This window comes from Ictidomys tridecemlineatus, chromosome 4 (genome assembly GCF_052094955.1).
Source record: "Ictidomys tridecemlineatus isolate mIctTri1 chromosome 4, mIctTri1.hap1, whole genome shotgun sequence".
Classification (NCBI taxonomy): Eukaryota; Metazoa; Chordata; class Mammalia; order Rodentia; family Sciuridae; genus Ictidomys; species Ictidomys tridecemlineatus.
Genome location: NC_135480.1, coordinates 28,623,042 through 28,647,691, shown reverse-complemented (window position 1 = coordinate 28,647,691; position 24,650 = coordinate 28,623,042). Strand labels below are relative to the sequence as shown.

Below are 24,650 nucleotides of genomic sequence, written 5' to 3'. Positions count from 1 at the left end.
TTGGCCACTTGGAATTACAACGAAACTGTGCTCATTGTAATTCATGTAATTTACACACACACACACACACACACACACACACACAAACGTCATCTCGAAGAACATAAAACTTGCTTTTGCATGTATAGTTTCTGTCTCAGGTAGGAGCTGGTGTTTTTATTAGGTTTATCCAAATGGGAAAACCGGATCATTTTTGAGATCTGGTTTGAAGAGCAGGTGAGAAAGTGTTTAGGAAAGGGGATAGGAAGGGAGCCACTATTACTTATCCAGAGGCTTGATACATCTATGGCAAGAGTGGGATGGGAGTGGTTCATAAAAATTATTTAATCTGTGGATTCAACAGGTAATTATGAATGTAGTGAGTAATTTTGAGTTGGCAGTACTGGACTCTGATTTGGCAATGATGAAAGGTCCTAGCTCAAAGCAGACTGAAATTTTAACCATAAGGCAGGTACAGTAACTTAGGTGAATGGTGTGTTCGTTAAATAAACAAAAAGTGTGATTAGACTTAAGATTAATTTCTGTGGGGATATTGGCTTGTTATTTGCAAGACTTTGTCTTCTCATCTTACTGTAGAAAGGTGAGCATGGTGGCCAGGCTCCAAGATGGCCCTCAATAATCCCTTGTATTCAAACCTAGTAAACACCCTTTTCATTTGTCCCAGGATTGGTATGTGGCTGGGGATGATGGTACATTATTTCTAAGATTCCAGAAACAAACAAACAAACAAACAAACAAACAAGAAAGACACAAACTCCTGTTTCCTGTCTTGGGCACTCTCTCATCTTCCCTCTCTCTTGACTGTCTTGTTCTGGGGAAAGCAAGCTGCCGTGTTGTGTGTGGAGTCCTATGGAGAGACCCATGTGGCAAGGAACTGAAGCCTTCAGCCAACAGCCAGCAAAAAACTTATGACTGCTAACAGCCTCCGTAAAAGTAGATTCTTCACCCCTAGTAGATCTTTATTCAGATAGTGTTGACCAACAACTTTGGTTGCAACCTCATGAGAGAGATTCTGAGCCAAGACTACTCAGCTAAACCACATCAGGATTTCTGGCCTTTGAATACTATATAAGATTTTAAACACTTGTTTTTTATCTACTAGATTTTAGAAAATTTTATTACACAACAATAGTAACTAATGCATGGAGACAATGAAACAGGAGCTTTATAATGCAACCTAATTTCAATCTCAGTTCTACGTGTTATTGACTATATCATCAAAAACAAATTGTTGAATTTCTATGAGCCTCAGTTTTCATATCTATACAACAGTGTTGAACAAACCTGTTTCAGAGAGCACAGCTGAGTGACAAGTGCAGCCCCAGCTCTTCTTGCTCTCCTGATCAGGTATGACAGGGGGAGTTTTCCCTGGGCTATAGTCAGTGGCTGGCAGAGTCTGAAACCTTATACTATTCATGCCTGGTTGGTAGGGCAGCTCAGATTGCCAGTGCCATATTGCATTTAAAATTTTGTCCTCAGTTGCTAGACCATAAGCATTATCTCAAGAAGAAACAACAGAATATCAGAGTTTATGTCCATGATTTTTGTCCCACTCTCTGGATTTAGCTAGACCAATTCATTTTTTTTTTCAATTTTGAGTATAGAAAGCAGTGCTTACTTTCACTCATTTAGTAAACTTGCTATGTGCCACGCTTCATTCTAGCTTATGTTGTATTTGTATATTATATTAAATGTATATATATGTATGTGTATATATATATATATATGTATGTGTGTGTGTGTGTGTGTGTATATATATATATATACACACACCTATGCACACTGACATATACACCATATTATTATTTCCCCCACTTTCAAATAAAGGAAAATTGAGACATAGAAAGTTTAAGTAATTTGCCCAATGTCTCACAGATTAGCGGTAGGAGAGCTCAGATTTAAACTTGGGCAGTTTGGCTCCAGAGGCTGTATTGTTAACCACCAAGTTGTACATAGATGTCTTCCCATAGATGAAAATGCAGGTTTCTTCTGTTTGGATGCCAGTATCTTCCTCAGTGGGCAAGAATAAGCTTGTATAATCATGTACAAGTTTTCATGTATGTGAAAACTTCATTTCACTTTGGGTATATGGAATGGAATTTCTGGGTAATATGGTAACTCTGTGTTTAACGGTATGTTAAACCAGTGATGTAGCAAGGGAAAATATTACAAGTGGAAGGAGGACTATGGGATTTGGAAGATACTCAGGCTGGGTTCCTGGTTTTCTTGTGCTCCTGGCAAGTTACTTCACCTCTCTGAACCTGAGTTTCCTCATCTGTAAAATGGAAGCTACAATAAAATACCTTTTGGCCATTAGAGGGGGCTCAAGGATGACTTATACCGGAAGAACTGTTTTTTTTTTTTTTGTACCAGGGATTGAACCCAGGGGCGCTTTATCAAGGAGACACATCCCAGCCCATTTTAAAAATATTTATTTAGCTACAGGTTCTTGCTGAGTTGCTTAGGGCCTTGCTAAGTTGATGAAGGTAGCTTTGAACTTGTGATCCAGCTGCCTCAGCCTCCCAAGCCACTGGGATTATAGGCCTGTGCCACTGTGCCTGGCAGAACTGTCTCTTTGGACACTCAGTTCTAGCCATTAGTAGTGATGAAGGGCAGAGTTTTCCTGTGTGGGAAAGGGAGGAACTAAGGTGACCAACCATCTCAGTTTGCCCAGGAATTAGCGATTTTCTGGGATGCAGAACTTTGAGTTCTAACATTGAGACAGTGCTGGGGAAAGCAGGCCAGTTGGTTACCCTAACGTGATCCTGGAAACTTTAAGGGAAACCATCCTTTGGGAAAGGTTGTTCAGTTTTCTCATATGAAGAGAGGGATATGGCCATAAGATTTTTTTCATAGAAAATGATTTAAGGTCAACAACTTAATTTTAATGTTTTGTAAAAATAGCTTTATTGAGAACTGATTCACATAATATACAATGTACCTGTCTTAAATGGACAATTCAATGGGTTTAAGTACATTCACAGAGTTTTCTAACTACCAACGTGGGCATTTAGAACATGTTCATCACTCATAAAAGAAACACCACTCCCCTTAGACGTCACTCCACCTCCTCCTCCACAAGGTTCTCCATCACGCAGCCCTCGAGAACCACTAATCTACTTTCTGTCTCTATTCTGGACATTGCATTGTTTCTTCCACTTAGCACGTTTTCAAAGTCCATCTGTGTTATATAGCACGAGTCTGTATTTCATTGCTATTTGTGCTACATGACATTTCATTGCACGGACCTACCACGTTTTTGCTTATCTATCAGTGGACAGACTTTTGAGTTGTTATTATGAATACTGCTGTTATGAACAATCATGTACAAGTTTTCATGTGGGCATATACTTCATTTCACTTGGGGTATCTGGAATGGAAATTCTGGGTCATAGGGTAACTCTGTGTTGAACCTAGTGAGGAATTCTCAGATTGGTTTTCAAAGTGACTGCACCATTCTGCATCGGCACCAGCAGTGTAGAAGGGTTTCAGTTTCTCCATATCATTAGTAATGCTTATTATTATCAGTCTTCTTGAAGTTGGCCATTCTAGTGGGTGGCTCATTGTGAGCAATCTTGTCTTGAATTGGCATTTGCAAAGCAAGTATACTCTGTCCCTCTGTTAACTTGAATTGACAGTGGTTAAGGGAACCTAATCCCCCATTTTCCATTCTCCCTTTGGTCCCATTGCTAAATCCCAGCTGCCTTCATTATCAGAGGAATGACTGCAGGAGGTGGATTAGGCCAAACGCCTCCCTCTTAGGGAGAGCCTCTCCCACTGCATTTCTCTTTTCCTTACCCCCATCTCATAGACGAAGACGAAGGTGGACTGTGTTTTTGGTCTTAGGTCCCCTGTTCAGCTCGAGAAGCAGGTTTGAATTGGCCTAATGAGCTAACCAGATATCTTAGTCCATTTGGGCTGCTATGATCCAATTCTATAGACAGCGTGGCTTATCCAACAGAAATTTATTGTTCACGGTATGGAGGCTAAAATGTGCAAGATCAGGGATTAGCAGATTTGGTGTGATGAGGAGGACCAATTCTTGGCTGAGAGATGGCACTTTCTGGCTGTGTCCTAACATGATCAAAGAGCTCAGGGAGCTCTCTTGGGTCTCTTTTATAGGGGCTAATCCCATTCATGGGGGCTCTGCCCTCATGACCTTTCACTCCCAAGGGCCTCACCTCCTAATACCATCACTTTGGGGATTAGGATTTCAGCGTATGAATTTGGGAGGGGGTAGACACCGACATTCAGACCATATACCAGGAGACCCCAGGCATGTGTGGGACCAAAGCTGGGAATATCAACAAGGAGGTCCTGATTCAGAGATGCCACTTGTGTCCACACCAGGCATCACAACTTGCCAGATCTGGAGCTCAGTCTGCATCAACGATGTCACATTTGGAGTATGGCATTGCAAAATTGGCAAATTTGAAATAAAAACCCATTTTTTTTCTTCCATTTTTTTCTTTAAAAATTGGCCAGCTCCTTCCTCCACCTGTTCCATTCTGTTCTCATCTCTTCATGTTGCAGCCATTTTCCAGAACAGAGTCCTCATTGTCCCCAGAAGACGGATGTGGACACCGAATCGCCCCAGTCCCCACGGATAAATGTTGTGCTCCAATAAACCGTCTTCACACATTTGTCCCCGCCTGTTCCTCAAGAGTATCTGTTGATGCCCAGCTTTCCTTGAAGACTCCAGGGAAGAGAATAAGACGGCGATAGGCACCACGGGGCCGGATGTGGGTCCTGGGCTTCCTGCCATCTCCGTATCACCTCCTCATGAGTCTGTGCAAGTTGCCGGTGTAAGTGGGTCTCTGATTTTTTATCCACAGTGTTTTTTCACTGTTTATAAACCAAGCACTGTTCTAAGAGTGATGCATGCATTCATTACCTCATTTAATCCACACAGTACCAATTTACAGACAGGAAATAATCCCAGTTTACAAATAGGAAACCAAGACTCAGAGAACAAACTCATTTATAATCCATGGGAAATAGTGCCAGAGCAAGGTTTGGAAGACAGGAGTAACTAGATTCATTATCTTATCTGTGCCCGGTCCCTTATGGGGGCTCAATGGGTGGAACCACGTGATGACTGATCTGGCCTTATCAGCTGCTACTAAATGCCAAAGGCTCACCTGTTGAAGGCCTGTTTCCAGGTGGTGGCACTGTTGGGAAGTGGTAGAAACTGTAGGAGGTAGGGCGTGGGTGGAGGAAGGAGGGCACAGGGCGACCTGTCCTTGAAAGGTACGTATTGTCCCTGGGCTTGCTCTGTCTCTCTCTCCTATTTGCCAACAGGTGAACCACTTTTCTCAGCCACTCTCTTCTGCCATGATGTTGTGCCTCACCATGGGCCCACAAACAATGAAGCCCCGTGACCACGGACTGAAATAGTGAAAAATAATTCTTTAAATTGATTTTCTCAGGTGTTTTGTTACAGGGATGAATAGCTGACAAACACAATGACATGTGTTTTTGGGGAGATGATGCCTTATGATTCTTTTCAGCTCTAACTTGTGTTAAATCTCTGAGGCTGGAGAGGAGAGTGACAATTTGGGCTTTATCCTGTATGGAAAAATGGCACCTAGGCAGTTGGTGGCTACTAAGGGACTGTCTCTGCTCCCCAGTACAGAGCACCATGGGCTGAATGTCCCAGTCTCCGCTCCCAGCTCTGGTTGGCCTGGTGGCTGTGATCAGTGAAGTCTGGGGCGCATCTCATGGAGGAAGGCGCTGTGGCCTTGTTTCTTGTTCCAGGTCCCCAGGAGCAACACAGAAGCAGCTGGTGACACAACAGCATTGTCCTCGCACACAGAGGTCCCCTTTGTTTCCCCAGTACACAGAGCAGTGGCTGTAACAATGGCCTTGAATGGCACTTTACCCTCCTTTCTCCAACGTTACACTGTTTTTCAGTCCTGGAATTGGCCAAACAATGGCTTCCTGCAGGGGTATCAGCTTTTTAAATTTTCCATTTGCTTCTCCATCAGTCTTCAGGCCCTCGGTCGGTGAGGGGTGAACCAGGCCCAGAGAGAGCTGGGCCCCTGGAAATGTCACCGTCTCAGGAGGCTGGAAAGCTATGCTATCTGCTCTGCCTGGCAGGCTAGGATCCGCCCTGGAGGAAGGAACCAGACCAGGTAACACAAGAGAGCTGGGGGTTGGGGGTGGCCTCAGAGGGCACTGCAGGTAATGGCAGAGGGTCTGGCCCAAAGAGGATGGGTTTCTGGGTCCAAGACTCTTATTTGCTTGAGAGCCACTGTCTGCTGGTAAACAAACAAACAAGCAAAAGCAACTGAGGTCCAGTTTTGCAGCCTCCAGATTAGGGACATAGAGCCAGCCCGCCGTATCCACGGGCTCCACATCTGAGAATTCCACCAACCTTGGGTAGAAAGTCTTTGAAAAATAAGTTGCCTCTGTACTGAACATATATGGACTAAACAACACAGTATAGCAACTATTTACATGGCATTTGTATTGTATTCATTATCAGAAGTAATATTTAAAGCAAAGGAAAGGGTGTGGGTAGGTGATATGCAAATACTAAGCCATTTTAAAAATAAGGCACCTGAGCATCCTCAGAGCCTGGTGTCAGTAGGGGTCCTGGAACCAGTCCCCAGTGGCTAACAAGGGATGACTGTCTTCTGCTTCTTTGACCACCCTCCAATGCCTGTGATATATCTGAGTGAGTATTGCATCTGTGTAAATACTACCGCATTATCTCAGTGCATTAATAGCAGTAACTGCAAACACTTTGACCATGTGCCTCACATTCTTGCTGGATCCAAGTCCGGGCAGTCTGGTTCTAGAATCCATGCTTTCCATCACCAGGCACCTCGTAAAATGTTCTTTACAACCTCGAGCCGAGAAGCCAACATCATCGCGAGGTTTCACTTGGAGAGGTGGTGAAGTATAACGACACTGCGTGTATGGAGCCCCTTGTCCTGTGCCAAGGTTCTAAATGCTTTTGCATCTATTTCCTCATCTGCTCTCCACAATAACCCTATAAGATGAGTTCTTTATTACCCCTATTTTATAGATGAGGAAATGCAAGTACAAGGAACTTAAGTCATGTACCCAAGATTGCACGGATGTGAAGTGACACAGCCAGATTTGAACTCGGTTTTCTTTGGCGTACTATGTGACCCGAGGCCTGCCCAGCACTGCTGACCCGGAGTTTGTTGTGGTTTTCTCGGAGTCATGGGGTAGAGAGGGTGGTGTTTAGTCCCTGGATTTGTGGAACATCTGTGCTGGAGTTGTTGGCTCAAAGAATGCAGAAGCTGTTAAAGGACTTGTCTGCTGTCATCAGGTTTTGTCCTGCTCAAAGAGGATGGGATTGCTTACTGGTGACAGTGGGGGAATTTTTAAATGGTAATGATCGCTCATTAAATGGGGTCTGTTACTTTTCCAGAGACTGGGCCAAACTGCTACACATGAAACAGAACTTATGTTAAATAATTAGGACTCCTGGAGTGTGTTCTGGGATTCAGCAAATTCTTTATGTCTTTCACTGTCCTTAACTTTTTTGGGGGACACTTCTTCACTCTTCTCATGCTCTACGATGAAAATTAAGGCAGGCCTGTGACCCTTCTGGCTGGCCTCCAGGAATCAAAATTTACCAGTTACTTCTAGTTCCAACACTGCCTCAGTTCAGCAATTGCTATACCCGGACTTAAGGTCAAAGTCAGATTTCACACTTCATTCCAGTGCAGACTCCAACTGTCTTCCAATGGAGCCTCAAGCTGGGAAGAGGCCTGGGATTCCCTTCTCATTAATACTTTGGTGTGATAGTCAGCTTTCTGCCACTATGACAAAATGCATGAGAAAATCATCTTTCATGGAGGAAAGACATATTTTGGTTCATGGTTTCAAGGTGGTTGTTTTGTTTTATTACCATGGTCACTTGGTCCTGTCACTTGTGAGCCTGTGGTGAGGCAGTAATGTGCCGTAGTGGAATCACATGGTGGAAGAAACCCCATAGCATCTTGGGAAGCAAAAAGAGAGAGAGAGGGAGGGGCCAGAATCCCAATGTTCCCTTCATGGGCACAGCCTAGTGACATAATTTCTTCCATTAGACCCCCACCTCCTAATGGTTCTGCTGCCACCAAGCCTTTAGTGTCTGGGTTTTGGGGGGACGTTAAAGATCTAAACCACACTGTGGTAGGTTGGCATCTGCTGCCTGGACCTGGTGGATGTTTAAACTCAGTGCTTTAACTCTTGTTACAAATTTGTGGATACTTCAGAGACAGCCTTCCTCCTCACCTTTGGGGATCTCTGAACAGCTTGTCCCTTGAAACTGAATGCCTAAGACCTTTTTTGGTTCCCAGGCTTCAGAGAGGTGCAGTATTAGTTTGCCAGGGATGCTATAACAAAATACCACAGACTCGGTGGCTTCAATTACAAAAATTGACTTTCTTACAGTTCTGGAGACTAGAAGTCCAAGATCAAGAGGACAGCAGCTGACAGTGGCCTGACTCCTTGGCTTGCAGGTGGCTGCCTTCTTACTGTGGCCTCACATGGTCTTTCCTCTGGGTGTGCTCATCCCTTGGGTCTCTCTCTCTCTCTCTCTGTTAAAATTTCTAGTCATATTAGATCAGGGTCCACCCTAAAGGCCTCATTCTAACCTTATCATCTTTAAAACCCTTCCCCCTGCCAAATGTAGTCATGTTCAGAGGTGCTGGGGAAAAGACTTCAACATGTAAAACTGAACCCATACTAGGCTGAATTGTCCGCTTCTTTCAGCAGAAAAAAAGACATGTTGTTCTCACTGTTTGAATCTTGTCATCTGAAACTGCTGTAATATGTAGGTCACGGCTGTACCCTCAGTTGACGTGGAAAACACAGTCGAACACAGTAGAACCTGGCTCCTGCCCCAACCCACGGAGCCTTCCGAGAGAGAAGCCTTCCTTCCTCACCTTTGGGGATCTGGGAACAGCTAGTCCCCTGGAGCCCAGAGTGTGATGACTGTACACCTGTCTGTTCCACCACAAGCCCTTGATCCTTGGGACTTCTCCGAGGACTCATCCAGGATGAAAAATTAAACAAATATTGAAAAATGATAGAAACAAAAGTGCATGGCTGTGTCCTTCTAGTACTCATTGATTTTTTAAGATCTTCTCAGGCGTGAAAACAAGATTCATGGCTGGCATCTTGACATTGGATTCCTGCTTGCTGGGACATGCTTTATTGATCAGGTGGGCGTGCCCAGCAGCAGGAGGGGTCCTGCCTTCCCCTCTGGATAACCAAGCCCCGGAGACTGAGCTGGGCTGGGAGCCAGGCATCCACTTGAAATGAGGAACCCTAGAGCCCCAGAGGGTCCTCACGGCATCCGTGGAAGCCATGGAGGCCACTTTTCAGCTTCATACGGACTCCCCAGGGGGGTCTCACTTTTTCTTGCTGAAGACCCCAGAATTCCCGAATATTTTTTTTTTCAGTGTCAGAAATGATAGAATGACTGCATGATTTCATGGTTAGAAGACACGGGTCTTCAGAGGGAAACATGGGTTCTTTGGCGTATTCTTCTGCCTTCCATTCCTCTCTCAAAAGGAATTTTTCATTGAACAACAGCTATTTACTCAGCTACTATTATGAGCTACATCCTTTGTGAGGGGTTGGTGATAAAGCCATACTCACAATAACAAAAGCTGTTGCTCTCCTGAAGCTTACATTCTAGAGCATACTGTGGGAGCAATTTGGTATGTAACCTTCCTATCTATCTATCTATCTATCTATCTATCTATCTATCTATCTATCTATCTATCATCTGTAAGCACAAACAGGTCCATGCTGCACGTGTGATTCTGTGTCTTTTTCACCAACAATGTTTTGGAGTTCATTTCATGTCAGCATGCATAGACCTTCCCCGGACTTTGATGGTAGTCCTCTATAGGATAATCTCCTGCTGGGAAATATCCAGTTCTAATATTTATTTTCACCAACAGTGCTGTAGCAACTTCCTTCTGCCTACACTGTTGTACCCACAAGTCTGTACACTTACCAAGTCATGATGTGTAAATTAAGATCCTCTCTGTGCCACAGTTTCCTCATCTGTGCCACAGAAGTGACACCAACACTTCTCTGTAGCCATCAGGGAAATGCAAATCAAAACTACAATGAGATAGTGCTTCACACCCACGGGGACAGATACAATAAAGCAATCAAACAAAGAATAAATGTGGATGAGGATATATGGATTGAAAACTTTGTACTCGAATGGTGGGAACGTGAAATGGTGCACCACTTTGGAAGATTAGTCTGGTATTTCCTCAAAAGGTTAAATGGAAAGTTAAAATTTAACCCAGCAATTTCACTCCCAGGTGTATTCCCAAGAGAGAAGAAAATATAGGTCAACCTAAAAATTAGTTTAGGAATGTTCAAAGCAGTGTATTTAAAGAGCCACAAAATGAAAACAATCCAAATGTCTATCATCCTAATGAATGGATGAACAGAATGTGGTAAGCCCATACATCAGAATATTATTCAGCATTAAAGAGATAGGCAGTAATGATAGATACTACAGTAGGGATGATCTTTGATAACATTATGTTAAGTGAAAGAAGCCAGTCAGAAGAGACCATGTGTGTATAAACACATGTATGTATGTATATGCCTACACACACACACACACACACACACACACACACACACACACACACCCATTTATGTGAAGTGTTCAAACTAGGCAAATGTACAAGGCCAGAAAGTAGAGAAGTAGTTACCAGAATCTTGTAGACCAGGGAGAAAATAAGGAGTGACTGCTTATGGGTACAGTACTTCTCTTGGGGATGATAGAAATATTTTTAAAAATAGCTGTAGTGATGAGTGGTCATATCTGAGAATATACTTAAAACCACTGCATTGTATGCCTTAAACAGCTGCATTTTATGGTAGGTGCTAAGGTCTGAATGTTTGTGCCCCTGCCCCCCAGATTCACAAGTTGAAACCTAATTACTGCTGTGACAGTGTTAGAAAGTGGGACGTTGGGAGGGGACTAGTGAATGACGGCGGAACCCCTGTGAATGGGATTGGTACCCTTGAAAAGAAGCTCTAGTCAGCTTTCTTGTCCCCTCTGCCATATGAGGACACAGCAAGATGCCACCTTCTAAGAACTAGAAAGGTGGGCCTTCACCAGACAGCAAGTCCTTGAAATTTCCAAACCTTTGACCTAAGACTTCCTAGATTCCAAAACTATAAGTACTGACTATCTGTCCTATACAAGTCTCTTGGTTTATGGTGTTTTGTTATAGTAGCTAAAACAGACCGAGTGTGTGAGTTATATCTCAAAAAAAAATTAATAGGGTAACTTTGAGGAATGAACAAAGGATAGACATGAAGTGGTAGAACGGCACCCAGCACTGTGTAAACTGTACAGATGTGGCCATGATTTTTGTTATTGCTTCCAGGGCATGACTTCCTAGAAGCAGAGTTGCTAAGAAACCTAACAATAGGTATTCTGTTCAAAGATCCTACAAAGTCGCCTTAAAAAAAATCTTTATCAACTCACCCTCCTTATGATGCAGTACATGAAGTTACCCATTTTCTCTCTCCTTTTCCTTCTCAAATCAGCCACAGCCAAGAAAGACTGGGATAATATACACTAGAATTCACAGTAGGTTCTTTGGATCATGAAATCAGGTGTGAATTTTCGTTTCCTTTTCCTGTACACTTGTCTGTATTTTCTCATATTACTAAAAAAGAATATGTAATCAGTGTGTAATATTTGAAAAATACAAGCACCCTCCATCTGTCTTCCCCTGCGGGCTCCCAATTCTGGAAGCCTTGGTGGTTAGCATAGGAGACCCTTTACTTATTGGTACACCTCAAAGACATGGGCCCTTCCTGTTCATGTTTTGTTGCAAACTACTAGAAGAAACAGCCAGGGGGCGACAGATAAACATAGGGGAAAGACAGTTATTGTCCTAGGTCCCAAACCACTGTAATAAAAACTTACCTGTGAGTCACCACACCCCGACCAGCTGCCAGACCCCTCAAGTTTGCAAATGCTTCCTATGCAGGGTCCCCACATCTCTATGATGAAAATACTGGTGCAAAAAAAGGAGTTATAGAAATTAAGTGACTTACCCAAAGTAAGTAAGCGGCCCAGGGAGGTATCTTAAAGATGCCTTAGTCAAGTCTTTCAAACAAGGGTATCTTATTACCTCATGTAAAAGTGAGGACACGGGTAGGGCAAGCTTCAGGGGAGGCTGCTTCAGAAACTGAGTCCTCAGGATGCCAGATCTTTCCATCTGTGTACTCTGCTGTCTTCCTGTTGCTTTCACCCTCAGACCGCAATAGAGTTCTAGCAATGACAGAAAAACATGGCTAGGCCCAGCCGGGAGGTATGCGATGGTTTGTCCCCAGAGCTTTCTCCTTGGAGTGAGGAAATGGTTTCTGGAAGCCCCTTCCCCACCTTCTGGCAGACGTTTCTCACGGACACACTGTGAGTCCCATTGGCCCATCCTTGGTCACTTAACAACTTGGGAACCAACCACTGACTGGAGTGGGAATGGAATTAGCTCTGGGCCAACGAGACCTGTCTCTGGGGTTTGTCATGGATCATTGTCCCCTTCGGAGGGGAGCTCCCTGAGCAAAACTGAGATTCTATTTGGAAGGGAGAAGGGAGAAGAGGAGTTGGGAGGGGAAACCAACAGTGTCCAGCATCAGGGGACATTGTCAAACTCCTGAGTCTGTACTCCCCGGTGGCTGCACTGCCCTGCGTCTTGGATGAGTCTCCCGGTGCCGCAGGGTGATTAATGAGTATGGAGCTTGTACATCACCCACACCTGCCCCTTCTCTGTCGGCTGGTCCAATCCCCTAGAAGCAGGTGGGGGTCTGAAGGTCTGACTTGAGCACATCCTGAGGAGTGGAGTAGTTATTTTTAAAGATATACCAACATCAGTTTAAAAACAACTACTCCACTCCTCCATTCCCCTCGGGAGAAGTCCCTTTGAGGTGATCTCTTTCTGGCAACTTGCAGGACTGACTTGTTAATAGAACCCCGTTTTAGATTTAAAGAACTTTGGAAAAATGAGCTGGACCTTCCTTCACAAGAAGGTCATTCTTAGCAGACATGATGGACTGGACATCACTGGGCAAATCTTTGCCTCATCTCCTTCCCCTTTGGGGCAGGGTGGACTTTGGGCTTGGACATTGACTTGCTTTGGCCAACAGAATGAGTGGCTGTGACTCTATCAGAGGCTGTAAATGTCGCTGACACAGTTTGGCGTGTCCCTGTGTTTTTATGTCACAAGTCTTCATTTTGCAGCAGCTTTGCAGCAATAGCTGACTGATATTTTGGGGTATTGTCTAAAAGGATATTGGTAGTGTGGATGCATAGGACAAGCTGTGCTAAAGGAGCTTCTGGAACAGAACGTATTGAGAGCAGCTCAGGGAGGAAATGAACTGTAGATGTTTGGGTGAGTTTCTTGAAACAACCCAAATTCTAAGAACTTTCTATAAAACAGTTCTCTGACCTATTATCACCAAAACAAATTTCATGGCCAAGAAATTGCTACACCCTGAGTTTCTTCATTAATACTGAAATGTTGTATAATGTGGAGGAAAGTGTGCGGGGACATGATGTGGGGTTGGTTCTGCTGGTGTCTGGTCCGTGATTTTGAGCAAGTCACTTAATCTCTTTGAAACTCACCTTCCTCACCTGCAAGGGAGGGTTGGTTCTAAGAATAAAAATGATCACGTATATGTTGGTTGTCAAACTGTGCATTTAGTGGATGGGATTTCTTTCCAGACAAAGTCAATGAAGAAAGCTGGTAACTGAATGCTACAGTCAGTTTAAGTCTTCATCCTTTGGCACCAAGATTTTAATTGTAGGCTGAACCTCCGGCTTCCTATTCAGAGCCCTTAGGGTTCCTTGCAGCCTAGTTTGAAAATCCCTGATACGGTGAAGTCACTCTACAAATGTAGATGGTGATGACAATGGTGTGTGGTCTCCTATCCGGTTTCCTTGGCTTCCCTTCTTCCCAGATCCCTCACTGACTGTACTCTGAAAGTCACAATGAAAGATTTTGGGGTGCCTATGTTTGGGCTCAGTTTAAAGTTTAAAATAGGGTCAAGGAGACTCAACCACACTCAACAAGTCAGCTTTAATTACAACACCATTGTTTCTTCAGTTGAGTGATGTCTCCAAGTGTCAATACCATCATCCACGAATACCCTTTAGCTGTGTGGTGGTACTTTGACACCAAGTCTCTATTTGAGCAAAGACATTTACCACCCTAATCTGGAAGTCTGTGTCCTCTCCAAGCACACATCATCAACCTGGGGCCCAACACGATGCTGGACTCCTGCACTCTTAGGTGCTGCACATGTACCCCAATCCCTGTCTCCTCAAGGGCATTGTCACACACACATCTCTCTGACAGCATAACAGTAAGTGCAATCAGTTGTTACGAAAATAGATTCTATCTTTCAATCCTGCAAAGGGCTCCCATGTGTCCAGCCCATTCCATTGGAACCACTCCTAAGGGGCTTTCATCTTTTAAACTCATTCCCCTGGGCCTTATGAGCCATTTATGGTTTAATAAGAATGAGCTCATCAGCATCTACCCAGAGAGAATTAAGTGGGGATGGAGTGAAGTGCTTTGGTTAGGTTTTCCCCAGGAACAGACCCTGAGACAAAAATCAAGCACAAGTAATTTATTTGCAAGAGTTATGAACGTAGGCAAGTGAGATAGGTGAGGGCCCTAGCCGATAAAAGATGTGTTGTCAAGAAAATTGCCCCTCCCATGGGTGACGGCAGTTAAATCCTTCTAGGGATCCCTGGGAACCAACATGGAACCCGCACCTCAGAGTCGTCTCACCCAAGAAGAAAGGGAACTGGAGCATTTACACACCAACTTCCTTTGTCACGGGTGGAAAATGCTTCCGGGGTGAAAATCCCCTGGCTTTTCTGTTCTTCCTCATGCGTGGGCATAATGCACCCTGGTGGCCAGGGAATACCCTTAGAGGTAGAAATGTACCACTATGGAAAGTCCTGAGGGAGAATGGGCAAGGCACTGAGAGAACCCGTGACAGTCCACCCTGGCACCAATCAGATCTCCTCATGTCCTCTTCTGAACCCATTCTCTTCTGTCACTGATGCTTCAAGGTGATGACCAAACAATTCCTTTGAGGTAAACCAAGGGACTAAAAATAGTGAAATCATGTTAAATTTGTAACTTTTTTTTCCTTTTCTGTCTCTTTACTTATCCACATTTTTATCAGTAATTTATACATAATAGTGGGATTTCTTTGTTGAAGGAGGCTCCAGCAGAGGAGTGGTTCAGAAGCCCCAGTAGGCAAGAAGATTGCTAAATGCCACATTATCAAGCAAGTAACCCAAATGTGCGTAGTTCTTCCGGGGAACTCTGGAAAGCCATCTACCATGTCCGTTCCCCAGTGGCAATGCAGAGAGGTTATTTATTTGTACCAGCTTTGGCCAGTCATTGGTTGAAGGCCACTAAGGTGGTAGTAGTGATGGTGTTAATTGCTGGGCACTTCCAGCTTGCATTGAACTTGGGCAGAGTGGACATTGGTAGTTGAAGAAAGCTCCTAGGTGACGAGATCCAGGTACTGGTCATTGAAAGACAGGCTGATGTGCCCTGCCATGGTACCACCCGAGAGGATATGGGCAGGGAACCAACAGTATCACTTACAGTGAGAAAGGGAAGGAGAGGGGAGCTCTGAAAGCAGCAGTTGAGGTTAGGGAAGGCCCAGAGGTCGGGACAAGGTTAAGGGCATTAAGAGTTTCCTGACTCTCATTTTGTTTAGGGCTAGTCACCTCCTCAGGTGTGGCTGCTTGGCATTTCTCTTTTTAGCGCATACCTTAAAGAGGCAGGAAAAGAAACGCATACCCTCTTTTGGTGATGTAGCTAACACCAAGAAGACATCTTTGCAACTTCAGGCATGCATCTCTGTCTTGGATGAGGCAGGGCTGGGAAGTAAATGTCTTAGTGGAGAGGCCTGTTGCTTAGCCCTTAATGAGCCCAGCCAGAGAAGCATAAACCTCTCTGCTGGACCCCTTTTTGAGGTAGTAGGCTATGTTGGGTGGAATTTTATATTACCTTAGTAAATCCCCTGAAGTTAAAATAAAAGATCTATGGAGGATTTATTATTTTTATGAAAGTTCCAGGGCATTAAGAACCACAGTTCTATGTATAGATGACCTTGTGTAGGATCTTTTTTTCTGGGCTGAGGAGAAATGGGATCTTTGGGTGAAAATGGACATGGCAGTCTCTCCAGGTAGCTTTTAGTGGTGGATAGTGATGGGTGCCCATTCATCTCCCTCCTTCTCTCTGTTTTCCAGTCAATAGAGATATAGACATAAGAAGACAAAATATCAAGAATAGTAAATGATCAGAAACCACCTGAATGCTTATTAATAAGGGGAAGATTTTTAAAATTGTGGTACATCCATAAATTGGAATACCATGTAGCTATAAAAAAGAGAATGAAGATACTCTCTCTGAGAATTGACAGGGAAAGAGCACCAAGAAAATGATCAGGAGTGAGGGGGAAAGGCTGTCCTATGTATACACCTAATTTGGAAGGAATCGCCATAAAATGCCACTAGGGCTTGAAGGTGGGAACAAGGTAGACGGGACCCTGAGAAGGAGGGGGACTTTTGACTGAATACCATTTTCTGGAAACATGCAAGTATGTTGCTGCATGTATCTACAGAGCTAGAAAAGACTCAAAGAGGGGAAGACAGAAGGGGATGGATTAACATAGTTCCTTTGCTCCTCATGCCCAAAGTTACCCGGATGTCTTTTATTGTGACGTTGGGAAAGGGAGAAGGAAAGGGGTAGAGAGGAAGGGCTAAGAGGGTGCCAGTGGGAGGCCAGAGGTGGGGTGCTCTCTCTGCAGGTGGAGATCACCATCTGCATCTGCTAAACACATCATTGGTGTGCTCACCACATCACACTCAGCACGTGTGCTTTACACCAAGAAGGGGCTCGGAAAGATGCGGCTAAGGTCTGAGCCATTCCGCTGTTGTACAATCTGCCTGGACAGTCCCTTTATTGCCACCCACTTGGGAGGCCAGGCAGGGCGATGGGTACAAGCACCGACCCCTGAGTCTGCTCAAACCCTGGCTCTGTGGCTTGCTGGCTACAGGGCTTGAGTACCTAGTGCATCTTCTTTAAGCCTCAGTTTTCTCACTCGTAACACAGAAATAACACTAGTGCTCATCTTTCTCTGTTAGGAAGTGCACCAGAGTACACAGGACAATGCCAGGCCCATCATAGATACCCAGTAGATTTTAGTGCTTATTTATTACTTGAGTAGTAATTTCTGTGGACCAAAGTACAGACCCTGACTCTTTACACTGAGGATGCACCGGGTCTATGTTCTCTCCACGGGAGCAGGCCAACCTGTCCTTGCTGACCCCCTGGCTGACCTAACAGTGACATTTCCATTTCAGCCTCTGAGGGCTCAGTGAGGGGATCTCCAAAGGAGCTCTTCTGCTGGCAGATGTGTCCTACGGGATTCCAGAGGCAATGCCAGATGTTGGTGTGCAGCTGTGCTCACAGATCACCCTGACAGTGTGTATTCCCTGCATAATTGCTAAGTAAATGGCTTAACGTTTGCAAAAAAAAAATGGCTCTAAAAGTTAATGATTCTTCTAAGAGGAGAAATCTCTTCCCACCCCCAACCACACCAGATTGCTGGCTCTCAGTCTTCTCTGCCTTGTGGAAAGACGCGGTGGGCCCAGATTCCAACCCAATCAAGCAATTTACTTGGAATTCCATTTGTGAATGATTGTATCTTGGTTGGGACAAGCAAGAGTAAAGCTGGTATTGGCCGGATTACTGGGGGATTCTCCAATCTTACTGCTGGTATGTGTTTACTGTGTTGAGAAAGGAGTTGCAGGCTGCACCCATATGCAGGATTCAAAGAGTTCAAGGAGAGTTTTTCAAGTTTTATGAATGTTGCACATAAAATCTGGGTGCGTGGTGTGCACCTGTAGTCCCAGCTACTTGGGAGGCTGAGGGAGGAGGGTTGCTTCAGCCCAGGAGTTCAAGGCCAGCCTGGGCAACACAGAAAGAGCCCGTCTAAAAGGGAGGAGGAGGGGGCGAAAGGGCTTGGGGAGACAAGGAGGGGGAGGGGAGGGGGAAGAGGGGGGAGGGGAGGAGGAAGAAGTAAGTTTAATACACCAAAGAAGGTTCTATCCTGGTCCCTGTGTTCTGGCCAGAGACGTGCTTTTCTGCGCTGTGTAAACAAATACTGTCTCCTTTGGAAGTAGAAGATGAGCCAACAACAAGCAAGCCTATTCTTCAGATGTGATCAGGCAGAGGACTTGGAGAGGCACCCAGGGACCCAATAAGTCCAAGTTCACCTCCAGTATCTTTTCCTGTACAAAAAAATACAAAGGACTCTCAGAATAGGGGGGTCCAGGAGCAGCCAAGCTGTAGCCTTCATCTGCCTTGTCAGTCAGATCTGCCTTGAGGAGGAAGACCGTGTAGGGGAAAGGATGGGGGGATGCTGTGATTACTGCTATTCTGAATTCTCCTCCGTCCCCTCCACACCTACAGCATGCACGGGACAGGTTGGTGTTTCGGTTCAGACTGTGGCCCCCAAAGCCATGTTGCCTGAGTTCAAGCCCCAGCTATGCTCCTTATAAGCAGTGTTGTGGCTTCTTTTTTTTTGGAGGAAAAGGATAAATTTTTAAAAAACTTACAATTATATAGTGCATATTAATTATATAAAACAATGGGATTCATTGTGACAATGTCATTCATGCGTATAATGTATGATCTGATCATAGCCACCTCTTTGGCCCCTCCCTCTCCTCCAATCACTTTCCTCTTGCCTAACAGTCGCTCTTCTATTTTTTTTTTTTTTTTTTTAGATTCCACATATGAGGGAGAACAATGGTACTTATTTTTTGAGACTGGCTTATCTTACTTAACATGATGATCCAGTGCCACCCCTTTTCCTGCAAATGATATGATTTCATTCTTTTTTATGGCTAAATAATATTTCATAGTGTATATATATATATATATACCACATTTTCTTTAGCAGTCTATTCATTGATGGACATCTAGACTGAGTCCAACTGTGTGGTTGGACTTCAATTTCTTTTCTATAAAATGCTGATCATAACAGCACCTGCTTGGAAATGAGATTGTGAGGGTTAGATGAGTTCATACAGGTAAATTCCCAGTTCATACTAAGAAGTATAGAAGGTTGGTTTCAAATAACCAGAAAAGAATCCTTTTGTTTCATTATCTTTTAAGTTAAAAGAGTACTTTATTTTGTAAGTACTGAAGAGTTCTTAAGTCAGTGGAATTAAGGAGTTGGCATGATGGGGCTGAAGTAAGTTCCCTGTAAATTACTTATGTAACTTGGACAAGAGCTAGTGGCTCACCCAAGCCTGGGCTCTTGCACCCACACAAGCAGTCTCTGGTTCTGCCTCGTGGCTGTCCAGATCTAGGGCAACTCACTAAAAGTCACCCTCAGACAATGTCACACATCCGTGGGCAAGAGGGACCTCACCTGCAGCATTCTGGGGAGTTGAGAGGAAGGGGCAGAGAGGGTGTATACTGCAGGCGCGCGCAGGTGCACAGGGGAGAATCACTCACCACTGCAAACACTTGAGCATCTCCCGGGATCCCTTCTCTCCCAAGCCCCACTTGGCTGGGCTCTGAGGGTTTCCCTCCACGCCCTTTCCCTGTGCCAGCTGTTTGAGTCAGCTGAGCAGCTGGCCCTGCCCCAGCTCTGAGTCCCAGTCTTGCTCCACTCACCCTCAGAACCTCCGCGCCTGCAGACATCCATCCTGAGCGCCTCCTGTTATTTACTAACTCTGCAAGCTCGGATAAGTTATTTTACCTCTCTGAGTCTCAGATCAGTCGTCCAAAAAAAGTACTGTTATTAAGTTATTCGGAAGACAAAGTAAAATCATGTCCAGAAAAGAGAGCAGTTCCTGGCATATAATAGGTCTGTAATGCCTGCTTTGTGAATAAATAAGTAGCCCAATCCCTCATGTAAATGGGATTTCGGCTAGTAGAAAATGGGCTTTGGTAACTTTTGATGATATAAGACACCATGGGGTATAAAGGAATGAAGAGAGAGAGATGGAGATGGTGTTGGGAACTTCTACAACCAACTTTATCACTCTAAGTGTTAATTTCCTCCATCATAAAATGGGGATAATAACAGTACTTATTTATAGCTAGTAGGAAAATTAAATGAGATAGTGCATGTAATAACAGAGCCTGATCCAGTTGGAGACTTTAAAAAACCTTAGCTACTATATTCAAAGTTTATGCATTGAGTTGAACTACTAGAATATGAAAGTAAATTTTTCTTCTTTCCTGGTATAAAATTCAAGTTCACAAGATTTAGATGTATTTAAGAAATCCTTGTATTATTTTAGTGAAGGCTTTAGTCAAGGCAGAAATTATTTAATTTAAGCTAATAGCTTTGGCTTTAGAAGTCTAGAACCACTACACAATCCATAAACTTACTAATAGTTCTCTTTTGATATTTAGTTTAGGAAATCTCAACCTCTTTTCTGGCTGTTAGCTTTGTAGTGGGTTTTCTTTCATCCACGACACACTCAGAATTAATTTGGAGTATGAGCTAATAGCCCAGCACTCCTGGTCAGTGTTCCCTTTGATTTTGTGTAAATCGTGAGCAATTGGCCATATTCAACAAGCAACTAGTTATGAAGAGAGAATATGCATGAGTAGAGTTTAAGGCTGGGATCAAATAAAGCTTGCAACAAATTTAATGTGACACTGTAAAGGATATGCAAAATCAGTACTGCACCGTGCGGTAATGAGACGTAAATGCAGTTCACAGACAGGACAGTAGTTGCCTTGCTCAAGACAAGTCCTTCTGGGAGGAAGGCGGTGAGCCTGTCAGGAGAAAGCAGCTTTGGGGTTCTTCAGAATTTTCCAGAATCCAGAGCATCTAAATGCCTCTCTTTGCCAATAGAGCCTGAGAGACCAGGAGGCTTGTTGCTTAGGACAACAACATGACAAAATGAGTCTCCTCCTGGTCATTATGGGGGATTGACTATAAGGGAAGATTGTTACTCTAGACCAGGAATTGGCCAACTTTTCTACAAAGGGCCAGATAGTAAATATTTTAGCCACTGAGGGTCATAGGACTTGTGTTGCAATGACCTGCCATTGTAGGGCAAAAGCGGCTACAGAGGATGGGTACACAAATGGGTCTAGCTGTGTTCCAATAAAACTTTATGGAAACAGGTGATGGCCCAAACTTGGCTCATGGGCTATAGTTTGCTGGGTTCTGGTCTAGACTAAGGCTCTGGGTGGGAAACTGGTGAAGGGGAGGATGCAAACCACTTTCCAGAAGCAGACTTGTATCTGGGTTAATGGGTGAAATAGGGCCATGGGAAGTTGGGGTGCAGGGTACCTTCACACCTTTTTTGTCTTTTTTTTTCCATCACAGGGTTTGGCTGTCTTAATGAAGGCAACGAATTGTAGATGTAGTATAGAATGGAGAAGAGTAGGGAAACCGACTGGGGTCAGGTTTAAACCACAGATTTCTCTTGATTTAGCTGTGTGACCTGAAGCAAATCTTTTCTCCCTCTCTGAGTCCATCTGTAAAATTGACCTGATAGAACCTGTTTCATAGAATGGTATGGATCAAATGAACTTTGTTATATGAACTGTTTATTTTATTCTAAATGGTGGAGATAGGATATCTTTATGCTGTAGTCTAAGTGCAGTTTAAGGAAAGTTCAAAGCCGTTTTAGGATTTATAAGTCATATAGATTTATAAATTTATATAAATCATATATATTTACCATTCGGGTTTCTGGTGGTGCAAATTTACTCTTCCTAGGGAGTAATGAGTTTGCCCACTCTCTCAAGTGCTTATTAGCTATTGATAGCCTCTTTTGTGTCATGTCTGTATGGGTACAAGTCTTAATGAGTTGCAGAAGCTCTTTCTCCAGGCTGGAAATGAGACTCTTAGCTGTGAGAAGTGTTTTCTGGTAAACAGAAGTCCCTGATATTAATACAGTTCTCCTTAACTATCTTTGCTTTAAAGTCAGTGATTCAAGCAAATTCTTTGCTATTGTTTAGATCACATTGTTTGTATATACTTCATACCAGTATGTGAGAACCATTGGATTCATTGGCTAATTTTTTTCCCATCCTGAGATTTGGGGAATCTAGAAAACTCCACCATTTTCATTTGAGTTTGTCATCAACACACCTGGGAGGAGGGATGCACAGAGCCTAGTTACCAGGTGTGGATCATCATGGGCACCCGGGTGGGGCTCAGTGTCATCTATTTGTTCATTTTACATTTCACTGAAAGTGAGGATGATGGTATCAGAGACAGAAGCAGGGGGGGAGATTGGGGTGGGCACAAGTCAGCACTGGGACAGGATTTCAGGGGAGAGGTGAAGCGGATTAGCGAAATGGGAGTTTGAGCAGCTTGCAGGGTAGCCAGAGAAGGTTCCTGGGTTTCTGGAAAAGGGGAGAGCAATCGAGAGGGGGTGGATGATAGGATAAGCTCAAGAGATGGGGAGGAAAATAGAAGAGAAGGTTTTAACTACATGGCTAACGTCAGAAGCTCAAATATAGCAAAGAAAGGTGTTCATGGGGGCTTGGCCCTATGAGAGCGGGTTTCCTTGACTTTTTCCAATTTATTTTTATTAGTAAGATTTTAATGATCTGAGTCACATAGCAACGGTTTTTTGATAATAGAGACACTTCATATCTATCATATTCCTCTCCTGATGGGGAATAAAATGGGCTATTGACTCTTGGATAGGTACTCTATGAAAGATTGAAGGGAACAGAAGCAGAGGCAAGCCCCATGGAGAGGATATATTCCTTGTCAAGACTGTGAAACTGGTTCAGCCTACAGCATCCCTTGTCTTGCAAGCATCTGTTTAGGTCATGTTAGGAGGCTCGTTATATCAGACAGAACTCTTGATTGCAAGTGGCCCAAAACCCAATGTGAAGGCTTCAACAGTCAAAGGAAGTTTTTGACTCATGTGACTGACTGAAAGGTCTAAAGTGGGTGCTGGCCTTAAATGAGGCTTTCTCTGCCAGCTCAAGTGGTGTCACTAGGGGTTGGGGCTTGCTTTCTTCTGCCGCCTTCATCCTTTGCTTATCTCTATGAAGCATCCCCATCCCCTGACAGCTCCCAGCTCCCTCCCAGGACAGCAGTAGCTGGAGGAACTGTAGTTCTCATCCCACATTGTCCACCGGAAGGGGAGGACCCTTCTGCAGCGTTTCCTGCTAAAGAGCTAGGATTCGCAACCTCTCATTGGCTCACTGGGTCATGTGACAAAGCTTATCCAATCACATGGCCAGGAGTCTGAGTTCGGTTAATTGTGTTGGACAGCTCAGAATCCAAGGGGATCCGGGTGTAGACTCAGGCCTGCCCCCATCGCATGGCTTCTCCGATAAAAGGAAGGATGCTGATGCTGGGGAAGCACCAAACAGTGGCCGTTATACCTGGCAAGGAAAGTTCATGTTCCAAGAGCAGCTGATGATATAGGAGCCAAAGGCCAACAAAGTGACGGCAGCTTCCTGAGGTCACTCCTGGGGTCAGGTGACCTGGCTGGACTCTGGCTCCAGTGCCTAACAGTTAAGTTACCCCAAATTTCTTGGTCTCAGATTCCTTCTCTTATGAATGTGAGAATGATTTTAGTCCTCTCCTTATTAGAGGAATGATGAGAGAATATTTTCCGAAAAACTTTGGATAATATAAAAATGTATGAATGTACCGTGATTTTACTATGAAATACGCTAACAGGAATTACCAAATCTGCAGCGTATTTCATTTAAAGTTGGGCTTCTGAAGCTCATATTTGTACAAAGTTATGATCCTAGTATTGATTATGACAAAAGTACTAACCACTACCATCTGCTCAGGGCTTATTATGTGTCTTCACTGGTTCCAGGTATTTTTCATGAATTTCATTTACTCTTTTTAAGTAACCTCATCAGTTAAGCACCATCAATATCCCCGTTTTACAAGTGAGGAAACTAAACCACAGAAGAGTGAAATAATTTATCCAACATCACCCAGCTAGCCATGGCAGAGCAAGGCTTCGAATTCAGGCAGCCTGACTCTAGAACCTGAACTCTGAACCAGCATATTATTCATAGCTATAGGAGTTGAATCTACTTCTCTGCAAGTCAAAATATGAAGCCAAATTTACCTCTGCCTCTTTGGGCACCAATAGGTCTAGTTAATGCAAAATTCCTTTATGGAGAATCATTAGCCATGAAAATAAACACCTAAATAGAAGCACATTTTATTGTGTTAGTACTTTTTCTTTGGTGACTATAGCTTTTGAGGTATGGGTATGTGGACCCATCAAGACAAAAGCACATTTGTGGGATTAGAGCTCATAGAGTAGAAAGAATTTAGAGTCAGAAAACCAAAATCATAGGTGCTGCTCAATCTATTTCCTGCTATAACATTCAGCATTTCTATTTCCATTTCTATTTCTGTGTGTGTGTGTGTGAGAGAGAGAGAGAGAGAGAGAGAGAGAGTGTCAGTCTATTCCAGAGTGAACACTGGAGTCAAAGTCAGATGCTGCATAGAACATTCCTTCAAGAGCTGTCAATCACTGTACACAAAACTAAAGCATTTATTAATTTTCTTATTACAAATGTTTCCAGAGAACATTTGTTCTATCAATGAATTATGTTCCA

At 43.8% G+C, this 24,650-nt stretch overlaps 1 long non-coding RNA gene across 1 annotated transcript in view; it reads left to right on the top strand.

Moving 5' to 3' along the window:
- The first annotated feature begins 5,908 nt into the window (after nucleotides 1-5,908).
- Nucleotides 5,909-24,650, top strand: part of LOC144377053 (uncharacterized) — a 47,242-nt gene continuing 28,500 nt past the window's right edge. The window contains exon 1 of the long non-coding RNA XR_013437620.1: nucleotides 5,909-6,134. This is a non-coding gene — a long non-coding RNA (uncharacterized LOC144377053). The remainder of the gene's footprint in view (nucleotides 6,135-24,650) is intronic.